This window comes from Triticum dicoccoides, chromosome 7B, assembly GCF_002162155.2.
Source record: "Triticum dicoccoides isolate Atlit2015 ecotype Zavitan chromosome 7B, WEW_v2.0, whole genome shotgun sequence".
Taxonomy (NCBI): Eukaryota; Viridiplantae; Streptophyta; class Magnoliopsida; order Poales; family Poaceae; genus Triticum; species Triticum dicoccoides.
Window position 1 is genome coordinate 72,627,561 of NC_041393.1, and position 16,629 is coordinate 72,644,189.

The 16,629-nt window shown below is 47.3% G+C and overlaps 1 pseudogene; it reads left to right on the plus strand.

Moving 5' to 3' along the window:
• The first annotated feature begins 212 nt into the window (after positions 1–212).
• Positions 213–4,159, plus strand: LOC119338638 (annotated as a pseudogene).
• The last annotated feature ends 12,470 nt before the right edge of the window (positions 4,160–16,629 follow it).

Here is a 16,629-nt window from a genome sequence, read left to right on the forward strand (position 1 = left end):
CAGTTATTTACTGCAAACTGTGCAACTAACATAACAACTCTGTGCAAACAAAAAAATTCATAACTGTTATAATAAAAGATTATGCTATGGTCATGTTGCTTTTAGGTTGTTTTGAAACACAGTTTTTCTGTGGTTACCAACTGATGACATCAATTTCTTCTTTTTTTATATGTGCAGGGAGTGTGTGGCAGCATCCAAAAACAAGGGAAAAAATGCTTGATCTCAATGAGTTGCCTCCAGATCTCAATGAGCTCCCTCATGATATGGATCAGCAGCAACCCAGCATACAACAAGGAAACTGCACAGAAAATGGTCGATCTGTTTACTACACGCAGGCAAGTCGTGATGGTAACCCTACGGGCCATGACAATGTGGCAGGCCAGTCATCAGCCCGTGGTGCCCCTGTAGTGGTGTCTTTGCAGTCAGAGAGCCATACTCTTGATGACACAGGAACCGAGGCAAATGTTCCTGGTCCAACCAGGACTGAGCTGGAAGCTGGGGCTTTTGACAGAGCTGTGCAAGTAGAAGAAGGAGAGGATGAGGCTGGTTCTCAACCTATGGAACCCTATGTTGGCATGAGGTTTGACAGCCTTCAAATTGCTAAGGATCACTACAACAGTTACGCACTACGGATGGGTTTCTCTATCAAGATGAACACCTCTAGACGGACACCCCGCACCAATGAATTGATAAAACAACAGTTTTGCTGCAACAAGTTCAAGAAGCCCAAAGTTGATGATGGAGGAGCTGAGGCTCCTCCTTACCTGGACCCTATTCCAGATCCAACATCTGTTAACAGTGATGAGGAGATGGAAGAAGAACCTCCAATATTTGCTGAAGAGGATGCTGGTACTAGTAAGAAGAAGAAGAAGCGCAAACGTGAGACAATAAAGCAGACTGAATGCAAGGCGAAAATGTTGGTGAAGCTGATAGATGGGCGATGGGAGGTGACGCACTTTGTTCGTGACCACAATCATCCGCTCGTGAACAAACCTTCATTGTCCAAATACTTGAGATCCCACCAAGGCATCTCACCTGATGAAAAGGAGTTTCTGCGCATCTTGTATAACTGCAACTTGACTACAGGTGTGGTGTTTTTCTATATCCCTTGAAGAATTAAGTTTCCCTCTAGGCAGTCCAGTGTGCAACTGTTATGGTACTACTGTGCAACTGAAATGACTTAACTATGCAACTGTTGTCCAACTTCCCATGCTTTTTATATATCACTTTGGGTGCTTCTTGTGCAACTAGATTGTCTTTACTATGCAAATACACAATGTCCTGTATGCAAAAACTGCAAAGTGTTTTTAAAAAGGTGCAGCTAGGTGTCCATTTCCTGTGATTATCTTCTGTGCCAACACGTGTCCTATTACTGTGCAGCTGGATGTGCGCATTTGTGCAACTAAAAAAAGGATATACTGTTTGTTTTTGTATTATGCAGGACGAATGATGCATGTAATGGCAGAGTTCTATGGATCTGAGATGATGGTGCCGTTCGGACCAAAGGCAACAACAAATCTTTGTACAAGTTTCCGTAGAGATGACACAAAGGAGGGTGATCTGATTGAGACAATTGCACACTTCAAGGATATACAAAAAACCGATCCAGACTTCTTCTATAAGATGAAATATGATGAAGAGGACAGAGTTGTCAACATATTTTGGGTGGACGGCTTAGCTCGAAAAGCTTATGCGGAGGCGTACCACGATTGCATATCGTTTGACACCACCTACATGACCAACTTGTACAATATGCCGTTCGCGCCCTTCATAGGAATAAACCGACATAGCCAATCTTTCATGCTGGGTTGCGCGTTTGTGAGGCAGGAGTTGGCATCGAGCTTTGATTGGGTCTTTGGAGCATTCCTAGAGGCTATGGATGGCAAACCTCCTGACAACTTCATCACCGATCAGGATGGTGCGATGAGGCAGTCAATACAGAGCATCTTTCCAACCACCGTGCACCGTTGTTGTCGATGGCACATCATGAAAAAGGCTCAGGAAAAGGTTGGTTGGTTGCTGTGCCGGAATCCAGGACTCTCTGATGATTTCAACAAGTGTGTTGACTTCAGCTTCACTATAGACGAGTTTGAGCAGAATTGGGCTGGGTTAATGATGAAGTATGAGGCTATGGCACACACGCACTTTGAGAAGTTGTACGAATACAGGTCAACTTGGGTGCCGTGCTACTTCAAACACAGGTTCTTTCCCTTCCTCCAGTCTACACAGCGTAGTGAGGGGTTCAACGCCGTCCTCAAAAGATATGTGAACCCACACAACTCAATGTTGAACTTCATCAAGCAATATGAAAAAATACAGAACCACATCCTTGTCAAGGAAGGCTGCAATGATTACAGGACACAACACCTTGAGATTGAGTTGTGGTCCAACTTCCCAATAGAGAAGCAAGTTTACAAAACCTATACTAAAGACCTTTACCGCAAGTTTAGAGAAGAGTTTGAGCTGATTGGACGTTATAATGCATTCCAAGTTGGTGCTGATGTGTTTGAGCTCAGACCGAACCAGGAATTTGTTGCGAAATATGGTTCTCGAAACTACTTGGTGCAGGCAAGGGTGGAGGAGCGTTCCTATTTGTGTGAGTGTTGTAAAATGGACAAGGACGGCATCCTCTGTTGCCACATCCTCAAGGTGTTCACCCATGTTGGCGTTGATGTCATACCGGAAAGGTACCTGCTAAGACGGTGGACACCTACTGCTGTACCTAGTGCGCCAGGGACTGGTTATGAGAAACCGGATGAAATGCCTCCTCAATCAAAGAAGCAGATAAGGGAGAGGAACATGATATACGATTTTCGGAAACTAGCAAAGTTTGCGAGTGGTTCTGATCCAACACAAGCTATTGTATACAAGCATATGCGTGCAGCACGTACCGAGATCGGCCACCTGAACAAGTCCAAGAAAAGGAAAAAACCGACTGCTGCAACGGGGCCATCAGATGATGGCAACCCTCGAGGACCTCCTCCACCTCCAGGCAGCAATCAGGGGGCTCATCATCCAGGTAATTACCTGCCCCAACTCCTGATCTAACTAGGTGTGTAATTTCAGTTGCACACATCATTGTGCCCAGTTGCACACACCATGGTAGCCACTTGGACAAGAACATACTGCCTAGTTGCGCACGCTGTGTTAGTTCACGCATCAAAGATAAGACAACTAACTTATTTTTTCCAGTTATGCATATATGTGATGTCAACCCTCAAGGACCTCCTCCCCCTCCTGGCTGTACACGGCATCCTCCGCCACCTCCTCCCCCGCATGCTTCTCCCAATGGCCCTACAGGCAGCACTCAGGGGGCTCGTCGTCTAGGTAATTACCTTCCCCCAACTCCCCATCAAACTAGGTCTGTAACTCCAATTGCACACATCATGGTGCTCAGTTGCACCGAACAGGCTACCTAGTTGCGCATGCTGTGTTAGTTCGAGCATAAAAAAGATAAACACAACTGACTTGTTTGTCCTGTTTCTGCCTATAGGTGATGCCAACCCTCAAAGACCTCCTCCCCCGCCAGGCCCAACTAGCAGTGCCCTTTGTGCTACTCCCAATGGACCTACAGGCAGGACTCAGGGGGCTTATAACCCAGGTTAGTACCTTCACCGACTCCAAAATAAAAACTAGGGTGAGTGGCTTTAGTTGCACATATCATAGTGCCTAGTTGAACAGAAACATGCTGCCTAGTTGCGTGCGCTGTGTTAGTTTGAGGATCAAGCTAAAAATCTAACTTGTTTTTCATGTTCTGCCCATAGGCGACTACAATCCAAGTACCATGACAGGCCGTGCTACTGCAGGTATTTTTTTCAACTTAACTTGCACATAGCAACCAGTTAGTTGCACAAAAATGTACTGTGTGGTTGCACAGAACATCAGTGTTGGTTGCACGATAACAAAAATACTAAACTTTTTATATGATTATTACACAGGTGATCGTGACGGTCCTACTGCCCCGTTGGAGGCTGCATCCCTTGCACAAGCTTCTGATGATTTTGTGCCCAGGGATCCTCCAAGGTCTACTACAAAGGGTAGGGCAAAGAGTCGACGGTACAAATCGGCGCTGGAGCTACACCCAAAGAAGAAAAACAAATGCAGCCAGTGCCAATCGACAGAGCACACTGCTGGTGTGTGTCCACAGAGGCTCCTATGATTCTGTTTCCTCATTTGTAACTTTAGAACAAAAAAGGAAAAATAATGATGTCTTTTTTAGCAATGTTGGGACCAAGTGAATTAGTTCATGCACTGTGTAAAAAAAGTTGTTATTTGTGCCTTTGTTGGCAACTGGTTAAATATTTAGTTGTTGAACAATTGTATATACAGTGCTCCTAATGTATCAACAAAAGTGATGATATTGAGTTGCAAACGCAATTACTAGCAGTGTGCAACTACAAAATCTACTTAATAAAATTGTACAAACCAGAAACTTCCTCCATGGAGCAGAAAAAAAAGTACTGACCTACTCTTTGTCGTATCTCAGCAACTTCCTCCATGGGGCGGTGTTGTGCACGCTAGTGACCCAATCATACGTCAGCTTCTTCCTGATGTTGAGTACTTCCTTGGGGTCGTAGTTGGGCAGTTGGCTACCATTCCACTCGGTGGCGTTAAGCAGTGCGAACAACCCACACTCATTACTGCAAAAAATGGGCAAAAAAAATTGTCACATAAAATTAAAACCAAATAAAGGTAATGCACTCTGTGCAACTACTTATGTCCTACTGTGCAACTGCTTGTGTTCTACTGCAACTCATTATGTGCCACTTTGCAACTACTTACGCGCCACTCTGCAAACTAGCTAGATAATCCATTAGAAACTCATAAAAATGATAAAACAGATTGAAGACTAGTATTGTGTCTTAAAAATACTAAAGATTGCACATGTAGAAAAATTTAAAAACTACAAAATGATTGTATTTGATTGAGAAGGAATGAAATGCTTACTGTCTTACTTGCCAAGCTGCTTTGGTACGTCAATGTCAATAATCTGGAAGTGCTCGATGCTGAACTTTGGGTAATGCTTCCTCCATAGCTGGCGTACTGCCCCCGCAATGGTAGAGGCGGTGTTCATCAGCTCAATGTTGTCCAGCGTCCTGCTTGAATCAAGAACTTCGAAGCGTCCGTCCCTCAAGTTGACACTGAAGACCCAATAATGCCTCCCTCCGTCCTTATCGGTTACATCTGCGCACTCGAGCACTGGCAGCATGACCTGCAAGCGTGAACGATTTCAGACACAAATACAAGATGTAGCTAAGAAAAAAGTAAAAAGACTTTGTCAAGTTAAAAAATGGGTTGCAACAAGTATCTGCCAACTAACAGATGTGTCATGTGCAACTGGACATGCTGTGGGTGCCAACTAAAAAAAGATTGATGATGTGGGCACAACACTCACCAAGTCTTTCTTGTCGAGACGGTTCTTGTAATCAAACTTCTTGTTCATCTTATCCACATTGTGGATCCCTTGCTGTAATTTTATCTGCAGAGATTATAAAACATGGCTCAAAACTCCTTAGTAGGTGAAAGGCCTCCCTCAAATGGTCAACGAAAAGTGCTACAGAACAAAGATGAGGGTAAAAAGAAGGTTTTGGAAAAACTTATAGAAAACCTCAGTGGCATAACAACCTTCTTTGACCCTTCTGGTAAGTTATCCATGATGTGTAAGATTCCAGTCTCAATAACAATTTTTGACAACCATTAAACCGGCTTCATCGAATCAACTAACTCATTTAAAGAAATGTAGAAAGCACCATACCTAATTATCTCAGGGCTGATTTTTTTTGAAAGCAATAAAAAGACAAGTTAGCTCGAAGGGTCACAGCAGCAAAAAAATGTGCATGAAAATGAAAAAAAAGAACAGTGTGCAACTAAAAGCCCTGTTCTGTGCAACATACTATGCTTTCTGTGCAACTAAGTGGCTGGTGCTATGCAACTGAAAAAGATATGTATGTAGGCTGTGGGGAGTTAGTTTACCTGGTAGCTCCATCATTTGCTCCTTTGTGATGCCTGACCCAATACAAGAGGGCAGCGTAAAGCTTGTTCACTGCCTCATTGGTGCTGAAAGTCTTGTTCTTGTTGTAGTCGATGAATGGAGACCTTTGAGATGCTGCGGGCCTTCTTACCCTCCTCTGTCTTCGTGCAAGAGGTGGCCCCGAAGAACTGCTCGTGCAAAGTTCTGGTTCTGCGCATATCGGGGTGTGGCAATTCTCTGGTGAACCAACATCTAGTTCTTGAGCTATTGCCTTGCCAACATCAGCAGCATCACATCCTTCATTCACAGCTGCTGGGTCTAACTCACACTCATCGATGCTAATCACACTGGCTTCCGCTGTATCTACTGCTGGAGCAGGTGCTGGAGCATCACCATCTATGCCGAGGTCAAAAGATGGTGCATCGCAGAACCCGTCACCATGATAAGAGTTTGATCTTCGTAAGGGTTCAAGGACCAGGGCATCTCCTTGCGACACAAACATGGGTGCATCATTCACTGACTTGGTTCGCAATAGTGTTGTAGTTGGCGGCCTTGGAGGCTTGCACCTACTTATAATGTCGAACACCTCCTCTTGTGTTAATGGTTGCTGAAAGACAACTCTTGGGGACGGCACTTTGATAGTTGGATCACCTCCTTTTGTGTTTGGCATTGAAGCATCTCTATCAGTAGGCACCTTGGGACTTGCATTTGCAGTGGTGCCTTCCTGACCAACTGTGGTGGTTTTGACTGTGACCATACTGCTAACTGACACATCAGTTGGCACACTGGTATCTGTAGTTGGCATCTTTCCAGTCTGAGTTGGCAGCAACCTGGCAGAACTTGGCACCCCTGCATCAATGGCTGCGGCTCGCAGCTCTCTCTCGTCTCTGAACCCCAAATCTTTTGTGGCCTGTTCCCCCTTTTCGCCCCTGGCAAACTTGACAATCTTCTGCTTAGGTGGTTTTGGTGGGACAGTTGAAAGGGGAGTCTTCCCCTTGATCTGTTGAACTTCTCTGACATTGGTTGGCTCTCTGCTCACTACTGTTGACATATTAGTTTGAAGCACAGCTTCCTTGACCATATTTACTTCGGCATCTTCACTCACCATCTTCTCCTTGGTTTGAGGCAACTGCAGATTCTTCTTCATTGAAACTGCTTTACACTTCTGGACCACGTGAGGCTTTGCCGTGGATGCTGCCTTGCTCTTGCTGGAGCTTAGGTATGGGAGCTGCTTTAAATATTCCTTGTATTTTTCCTTTGAATGAACCCAGTCAAGACCCTTTCCTGCTTCCTCCATGTCAATTTGATTCTTTTCAGCTTCAGTTGATAAGAACAGGCTCTTGTCAATGGCAAAGTTGATCTTCCCACACATATCTTTGTCGCTGAAATCTAGCACGGGAAAGGTGGTTGGCAAAGCTGGCTTCAAGTTGCAGAGCTTGAACATATCAATGCTTCCCTGAGACTCTGCTTCGTCATTTTTCTTTGACTTTGGCAAATCCTTGTCTTTCCAGCAAGTCTTGTCAATCAACAACTGTAGTGTGCTCCTGCTACTCAATGAATTGCTGCTGCTCGTAGGGGTGGCGTGAGTGCTAGTCCTCCTGGATGTGTTGCCACCTGTACCACCAGAACCAGGAGCGTTGTCATCATCATCGTCACCGCTGCTGTCGCTGCCTCCATTGGATCCCCTTTATCATCACCATAATCATCCTCGTCTTCTTCATCCTCGTCTTCTTCCCTCTCACTGCCATCAGCTGCTGCGCCTTTGTCTTCTCCCCTCTCACTGCCATCAACTGCTGCCCCTTTGTCCCCGTCCCCCTCTCTGGCCTCACCTTCTTCTTCCTCCTCCTCTGCATCACTATCTTCTTCCTTGTTCTCCTCCTCTCCTTTGTCCTCTTCTTGTTTGTCCTCCTCCTCCTCCTCCTCCTCTTCCTCCTCATCCTCCTCCTCCTCTGCATCTTCTTCATTTTCATCCTCATCCTTGTCCTCCTCCTCTGATTCATCCGCATCTGTCTCCTCATCGTCGTCAGCATCTATCGCTGCTCCCATTTCCTCATCTTCTTCTGAATCATCCTCAACAAATTCTTCTTCTTCTTGTATGGTTGACGGCCGTCTCTTTCTTTTTGGAGCACGGCGTGATGCCCCAGTTTGCATTGATGGCTGCTGTACATAAGGATCAATATCTGGTTCCTCGTCATCAATCTTGGCAACTTCTTCAATGAAGGTGCCAACCTGTTCAGTTACAGCCTTGCATAGCTCATTGACCACTTTCGCAATTTTTGCCTTTTTCTGCATCAACACAAAAAAGATTCAGTACTGATTCAGTTAGAAAAAATAATAAAAAGTAAAAATGTCTGTAACTGGCCATGATGTGATAAGCAAAAACGACTAATACACACTTTCTGGCCAACTAAAAAACATGATTCTAGCCAACTACACATGCACTGTGGCACAAAGTAAAAACCATGCATTTCTGCCAAAACTTGATGACAATGGTTGTAAATGAACACTTTGACTATCCAAAAGAATATGTGCAACTACAAAAGCTTATATGTGCAACTGAACATACATCACAGCCAACTAAATTCTGAATTTTCGCAACTACAAAAGTTATACATGTCCAACTGAACATACATCCCAGCCAATAGAAAAAATATTGGTAAGTGATGCAAGTTTATGTATGCAAAACACTAACCTGCGGATTATATGTTATTGGTAACTTGGATGCCACAAATGCTTCAGCTTGCAAAATTCCACCAAACAATGGTGTCTGCTCCGTGCCTCTATACTCCTCTTTAAGCTGATGTAAAACAAAGAGAAACAGAAAATAACAAGGTTATCAAAAATAGATTTGTGTGTTGAATGAAACCACACATTACAACCTGTGCAACTACAAACAAAGATACTGGGGTAGACAAATTCAACTATACATATATGCAAACTGAACAAAGAAACAAAAACTGTGCAACACACATGGCACCTAAAAAAAAGTTCCTACCAACTGATGCAACACATCTGTGCAACAAAGATTAGTAAAACTGTGCAACTTAAAAAAATGCTGTGCCAATTTAAAATGAACATGTGTGCAGATTGCCAAACTTAAAGCTATAATCTGTGCAACTACATGCATTGTTGTGCCAACTGATGACAGTTTTCTGTGCAATTTCCAAAAAGAGTGACCAGACATCAAAAGAACATAGAAGGAAGACACTGTTGGAAAAAAACAAAAAAGAACTCACTTGTAATTTGCCGAACACACCAGGAGAGATAGTATCCTTCTTGATCACCTTGGCAATTAGAGTACTATCCCATGCATTCGATCGTATCGCGCAGTTGCTTACTGGGATGTCATGTACGAGCGCATCAAGGTATAGTATCTGCACCAGACCCAAACAAAAGAAAAAGCCAAGTTCAGTTATTGTTATGAGAATTTCAGCAAACTATAACTGCACAGAAAGAACATGAACATATGGAAAAAAGTGGTCGTTTTCACTAACCATCAAGTGATACAAGCAACAGCAAACAGTTTGCTTCTCCTGGTCCATGTTCCGGAAAGCTTCGTTAATGTGTTCTGCTACAAAGAGGCAGATGTTTGTATTCTTTAGCATTTGATGATCTAGCACAAGTCCATAACACTTTGGGCTGAGCTTCAAGGCCGTGGTTGGTGCTAGAAAAGTACTGAAGGCAACCGCAAGCCAGGCCATAAAAAATGTGTCATCCGTTCTTCCAGCCATATGCTCAATCATCTTGAGCCATGTAGTGATCTGGGGATGAGAATTTCCAGTTATGTTGAAAGCCTGTCTGAATCTCCTAGTGGCATCCTTGTCAACTAAATATCTGACTTTTGGACCCTTGTTTGGGAGATCAAATACCCTCTGAACACTGTCAGCATCGACACGGATCCTTCCCCTTCCTGGGAAAACCATTTCAGAGGTCTGTGGCTAGTAGGACTGCACCAGGAACTTAGTGAGGTCCGCTGGAAGTGTGTCTGATAAGTTCAATAGCCCCCCGACCGACCTCGAAACTAGCTCTGATTTCTGTAGTGGAGTTAGAGAGGCGTTGAAATTTGCAAAGCGCGCTGGTGATGCCCTTATCCTGCCTGCTTGTGATGGTCGCTCCACATCTTCCCCTGGAGACACCTCAACTCCTTCACCGCTGCCCTGTTGATTAGAAAATGAAAGCATTACACAAACATTAAACACAAGAGAAAAAACAAGAATGAAAAAAAACTAGCAATCATCATTTGGATCAGTATTAGAATGAGCTATGTATTCATAAAATGGATCATGCCAACTAATATGATGTATTTGTGCAACTAATAAAGCTCATGAGGACAACTGCAAAGACTGCCATTGTGCAACTGTATGTGCAACAATAAAACAGTAAATAAAAAAAAGAACGAGACCTAGCAGCTACAAAAAGTTCTAGTGTATGTGCAACAATAAGAAATGATATTGCAACACAAGAAAAACAGTAACTAAAAAAAAGGTTTGCAAAGAACTATTCAAACTCCGCCTATGTCTTCTAGGCATAGCCGGTCCCAAGCCCGGGTAAAGGAGGAGGGTTGTGATAGGCTTGGCGAGCCAACGTAAAAACTAGTCAGTCCCATAGGTATGAAACCGATTTGAGCGAGAGTAGTACTAGGATGGGTGACCTCCTGGGAAGTCCTTGTGAAAGAGTTTCATATCTAAGGGTTGTGATAGGCTTGGCGAGCCAACGTAAAAACTAGCCAGTCTTTTGGGTATGAAACCCATTTGCGCGAGAGTAGTACTAGGATGGGTGACCTCCTGGGAAGTCCTCGTGAAAGGGTTTCATATCTAGCCTACCCCAACTTGTTTGGGATCAAAGGCTTCGTAAACACAGCAAAGAACTATTCAAATAGCTCATAAAAACACACAAAAACCCCCACATACCTCAGCATCTGCTGTGGAAGATGCGACAGCTTCTCCAGCAACTGCTGCCTGCACAAAAAAATGACCACTGATGTCAACTATGAAAAGATGCCAACTAGTGAACTACAAGATGCCAACTAATGCCAACTAATGTCAACTGTATTTAAATCAAAATGACTAGAGATGTCAACTACAAAAAGGTTGTTATTGACAGACTAAAAACAAAAAATAGTGTTCCGAACTGCTACATAATTTCATCACTATCTAAAAAAGGCGAGAAAAAACACTTATATTTGAGATTTTACTTACCCTAGAAGATGACTCAGCTCCCTTGCCAAGTGCTGCACGTCTAGTCCGCTTTACAACACGGAACTGATCAGCATCCTAAGAAAAAAACATGAGCATGGGAAAAAGTAAAAAAATGTTATATGACCCAAACAAAACCAAAAAAATGGACTTGTGTCATCAACATGCCACTTACCTCAACATCCTCTCCCTGCTCAACACTCTGCGCAGGTCGTGGCTGGCGATTAGCAGGACGCTTCGAGTTCCGGCGAAGAGGTTGACTTCCAGAGCGCTGATTAAGGAACCAAAAGAAAACATGAAAAAAATACATTAGCATACATGCATAAGTTGAAAAACAACTCAAAAACAAAAGAAAAAAGTGAACAAAAATACATCTCCTTCATTGCCACCCGCATCTCCTCCTATTATAACCATTTTTGCCCTGCGGAAGGAAATACAACAAAAAAAACATAGTTAGAAGATGTGGACAACCAACTACTACAATCATGCAGCCAACTGGGCAGTAAACCTTGTGCAAACTGGACATCAAATAAGCCAACTAACTTTTTTCTGCCTAATTATTACTTGCCAACTGTGACAAGTAATACCTAGACAGAAAAAAGTTAAGTAAAGGCAACAAGCTCAGTGAGATAACTTATTCTGAAAAAAGCGTCCCTAGTTGAACATGAAGGGAGACACATGAAAACAACCACATCCACAACAAAAGACTTGCACATTGAGAAAAATTAAAAATGGAAAAATTGGCAAGCATTGGTACTAATTTGCACAAATCAAGGGGTCCTAGTTGCACAAAGCAGGAGAATAACACATAAACCACCACAGCCACCACAACGCTGGTGGATTGGGTAGATTATATTGGAAAATTGGCAAGCATTGGTGCTAAAATTGTACAAACAAAGAGTCCCTAGTTGCACACAGCAGAGGGGGGAACAGCCAACTAGTAAAAGTGTATAACATATGCAACTAAGTAAAACCAACTAAGTAGAGCAACTGGCACAAGTGTATAACATATGAATAGCCAACTTGGTAAAAGTGATGCAGCCAACCGAGCAGGCAACTTGTGCAACTGAACACAGTATAGACAACCACCTAGTACAAAAACAGTGAGCCAACTGACCAAAACAACTGCTGCAACTGCAGAGCATATGGACAGCCAAGTACTATATGGACGCAGCCAACTGAGGAGAATTTTTTGCAACTAACCACTTAAATCTCTGAACACCAACTACGAAATCAGCCAATGCATTGCACACAAAAACAGTGAGCCAACTGACCAAAAACAACTGCTGCAACTACAGAGCATATGGACAGCCAAGTACTATATGGACGTAGCCAACTGAGGAGAATTTTGTGCAACTAACCACTTAAATCTCTGAACACCAACTACGAAATCAGCCAATGCATTGCACACAACATTGCGCACATCTAATACAACTTATAGAATAACTAAGAATCATGAACACATCTCAAATCTCTGCAAAAAATTGAACGGAACATGAAGTAAACAGCCAAATCGCCCCTAAAATCGCGCAAACGGGGACTACACGTTGACCCTGTCCAGCCACCCCCGTGCCGTGAACTACGCCTCCAACGATTCCCCCGCGAGGAGAACCACCCGCAAGCCGTCGCCAACCTGAGCACTCCGCCGCGACGCCCCGTTCGGTGGAGAGGATGGCGAGGAGGAAGACAAAGACGGAATGGGGAGAGAACTTGCTGTGGCGAGGGATTTCAGGCCACCTTGTAGATCCCGACCACCGTTGGGCGCGTGCTGCGAGATGGGAGAACGGAACTCAACGTGACCAAAATTGAAGATAAGCGGGGGTAGTTCGCGCCGTTCCCGAACCCTAGAGAGCATTGCCCTCGCATTTCGGCACCATCCGCGCCCCGCGAGATAGAGAAAGGGAGGAGAAGCACGTAGAAGTGGAGGGAGAGCATACCTCCGGCGGCGAGGAGCACCAGCGATTCCCCGGCGAGGAGAACCACCCGCAAGCCGCCGTCAAATCTGAGCACTCCGACCGCCACGCCCCGTTCGGTGGAGAGGATGGCGAGGAGGAAGACGATGAAGGAAGGACGGGAGAGAGAGCACGCTGCGGCGAGGGATTTCAGGCGCAGATTTCGAAAACCGCCGCCCACGACCCCCACTACTCTCTCCTCTACCACTTACAGGTGGGCCTCCCACGTCCGGATGCGGACAAAACCGCCCACGACCGCGGTGCGCGACCAATCCAAACCAGGTGGCACCTGGCGGATCTGGGAGCGATCGCTCGCGCGATCGAACGGCCACGGGCCGGCCGCCCGTTTCGGTCAGTTAGTGGCCGGCCGCTTTTTAGACTTTAGGATTTTTAAATCGTATTGCGCATGAGTTGACGGGCCACAGTCTGGCTGCAGAAACCACCGAATTCCGGTCTAGGCAAACGATTAGCACCATCATAATCGGTACACGCGCCTTTCGAGTGAGTGCAAGTGTCAACGAAATCTGTTTAGGACCATAGTTCCTCTCGCTCACGCAAATCTTCTCAGCTCGCGTTTCTTAGAGCATCTCCAGCCGTTGGCCTCTCAGGAGGGGCTAAAATCGCCCCCGGGATGCACCGGCGCTAAACCGCGAGCTGAGGGCGTGATGCCCCCCAGTCGCGGCGCCCATGTTTAAAAAAAACTTAAATACGGCGCAAACACGGCACAAATTCAACGCAAACTTCGGCGAGTTCGTTCAAATTTAAACATATTTTACAAAAGAAAAAAAAACTACTAGGGGCTGCTCCTCGCCGTCTCCATCGCCGCTCATCGCCGTCTCCCTCGCCGACCGCCGCCCGCCCTTGCGGTTCTACATGCCAAGGAGGTTGTAGAACCGCGTGTAGTCACCGCCGCCGTCGTCGTCGTCGTCGTCGTCGTCGCCGCGTCCGCCGCCGCCGTCCCTGCTGCATCCCTTCCCCGGTTGGCGCGGCGGGTTGGACGGTCCGGGGGCGTCCTCCTCGTCGTCGTCGCTGTCGAGGATCACGACGCCGTGCTCGTCCTCGCGCCCACGTTTGCGGGCTTCTATCTCCTCCAGGGCATGGCGCTGTCGGACCATCTCGTCGCGGAGGTAGTCGTCCCGCGTCCACTGTAGGGCATCCTCGTTGGAGAAGCCGCGCCGAGCTATCTCCTCGTACTCCAACGGGAGGCCGGGCTCCGGCTTGGTATCGATGAGAACGAAGCGATCGAAGGGAGGGGTGGAGTCGCCGATGCGGATGCCGGAGCTGTGGGTGCGCCTGCTGACAGGCGTGTCCTGGGGCTCCGGCTTGACGGGGCGGAGGCAGGGAGAGCCGGACGAACGGCCGGAAGAGGAGGAGGACGCCAGGGACGCTCCATGCGCCTCGGCGTCCACGAGCTCCCACGCCGGCGAGAGAAGGATGGAGGAGCGGGGTACTCGAGGCGCGGCTTGTTGCCGCCCTCGATGTACTCGAGGACGGCCTCCAACGTGCGGCCGGGCACGCCCCACCACTGGCGCCGGCCCTCGGAGTTGAGCCTGCCGGAGGGCTCGATGCCGTTCGCCGCCTCGAGCTGTTCGGCGTGGCGGCGGCGGAAGTAGGGATCCCAGAGCGGGCTGTTGGGGGTGTACCGCGGGCCTTCCCTCGCCGCCCGCAGCAGGGACGCGCGGATACATGCGATCTCCGCACGCCGCGCCGCCCCGGTGGGCAGTGGTGGCACCGGCACGCCGCCGACGCTGATCCTCCACGCCCCGGGCACCCGCATGTCCGGCGGGAGCGGGTACTCGGCCTCGAAAAGGAGGCGAGCCTCGTCCTCGTGAAGATGGCGGCAGCCGAAGCCGTTCGCCGCCGCGCCGTCGCCTGGGAAGCGCTCGGCCATTCTTCTGATCTGGAGACGGCGAGAGGAGGGGAGGGAGGAAGGGGGAGAAATGGGCGCATCGGCGGTGGAGGCTCTGTGCGTGTCTCCGGCGCGCTGGGGTCGGCTTATATAGGCCGAGGCGCCGCGTAGTACGCGTGGCCGCCGCGTTACCGCGTAGCGGGCGAGGGGACGCGCGTCACCCGTCCTTCACTGCGCCGCCCGTGAGGAATCAATGGAGGCTGACCGGCGCGGCAGCGCGCGCAGCTTTGACATTGATTCGCCGCGGGAAACGAGGCGATGAGGACGACAAAGCGGCGAGAAGAGAGGCGAGTCGCTGGCAAGGGGGGCCCGTGGCTCTTCGTGCCAAAAACGATTCGCCCGGCGCCCCCGAGCGCCCCCAACGCGCCGGGTTCGGGTTGGATTCGCCAGCGCCAATTTCGGCCTGAGCCGGCGAAAACTGGGCCCTTGGGGGCGCGACTGGACCGATTTTTTGGCGCCGGCAGCCAAAAATCGCCTGGGGGGCCTTGTTGGGTGCGCGGCTGGAGATGCTTTTACGGGGCCAAACTATGCAATAGAAAAGCCGTTTGACGTGAAAGAGTGAAGGAAAAAATAACTAAAAAGGAGCATCGGATTAGAGATAAACGGCTCAGATTGCTCTTCAAGTTCTAGAACTTGTCGGTGTAAATTTACAACTCGCATCTGTGCTATGCATATCCAATGTAACAATCATGTTGCTTTTTCTCTTCTATCCTCACAGGTGTTATTTTTATTGTAATCCCCCTTCCTTCTGGCCCCTCCCAAATTTCTTTTTTTTGAACGGTCATCTGGGGGGAGGTCCCCACCTGAATATATTGCTCAAAAAGCTACCAAAGTCAAGAGTCACCTCTTAACTTTGGCTGATCCAGTTTATAAGGGAAACAGGATCGAAACCTAAACAAATTGACCCCGTTTATAAGGGAAACCGGGCCAAAAACCGTACAAGCAACAAGGTTACAGAAGAAGAGAGAAAAAATGATGCACATCAATAATTGAAGAAGAGAAGAAAAAAGATGCCCCGGACAAGGATGGCCTAGCTAGCAAACCAAACAACCAACATCACGGAGGCACAAGTAGAAGAGGGGTGTCATCGAAGGATCACAATACCAAGACTAAGCAAGCAACCTAACGCACCGCACCGGCGTGCATACCGAACCTCACGACACTACTCAGGAGCATCCACAACCAACGAGTGATAACAAGAACATTGACTGGAGCTCCGCCACAGGAATTTGGGATGATTAGCGAGTTGGGGAGGCATCTTGTGTCGTCGAAGAGCAAAGATGAACCGGAACAACACGAAGAGCGCTAAGCTCACCGCAGCACAATGGCCACCTTGGGAGGGGCTTGAACATGCACAACAACATGGCCGACACCGGGGAACAACACCGAAGACGAACACCAGACGAATGGATGGATGACGGTCACTGGCTCGACGGAGAGACAAAATTCGATGATGGGATGTGCGGGCGTCGGTGAGTGGATTGAAGCATGGGTTTTCGCGATACCTTCAGGAAGGTTGAATGACGCCCACAGGCGCCATCATCGCAGGACTTTCGTCCAAAACCATAGCTGCACTGAACTCCACAGCAGCGCCTCCAAGAA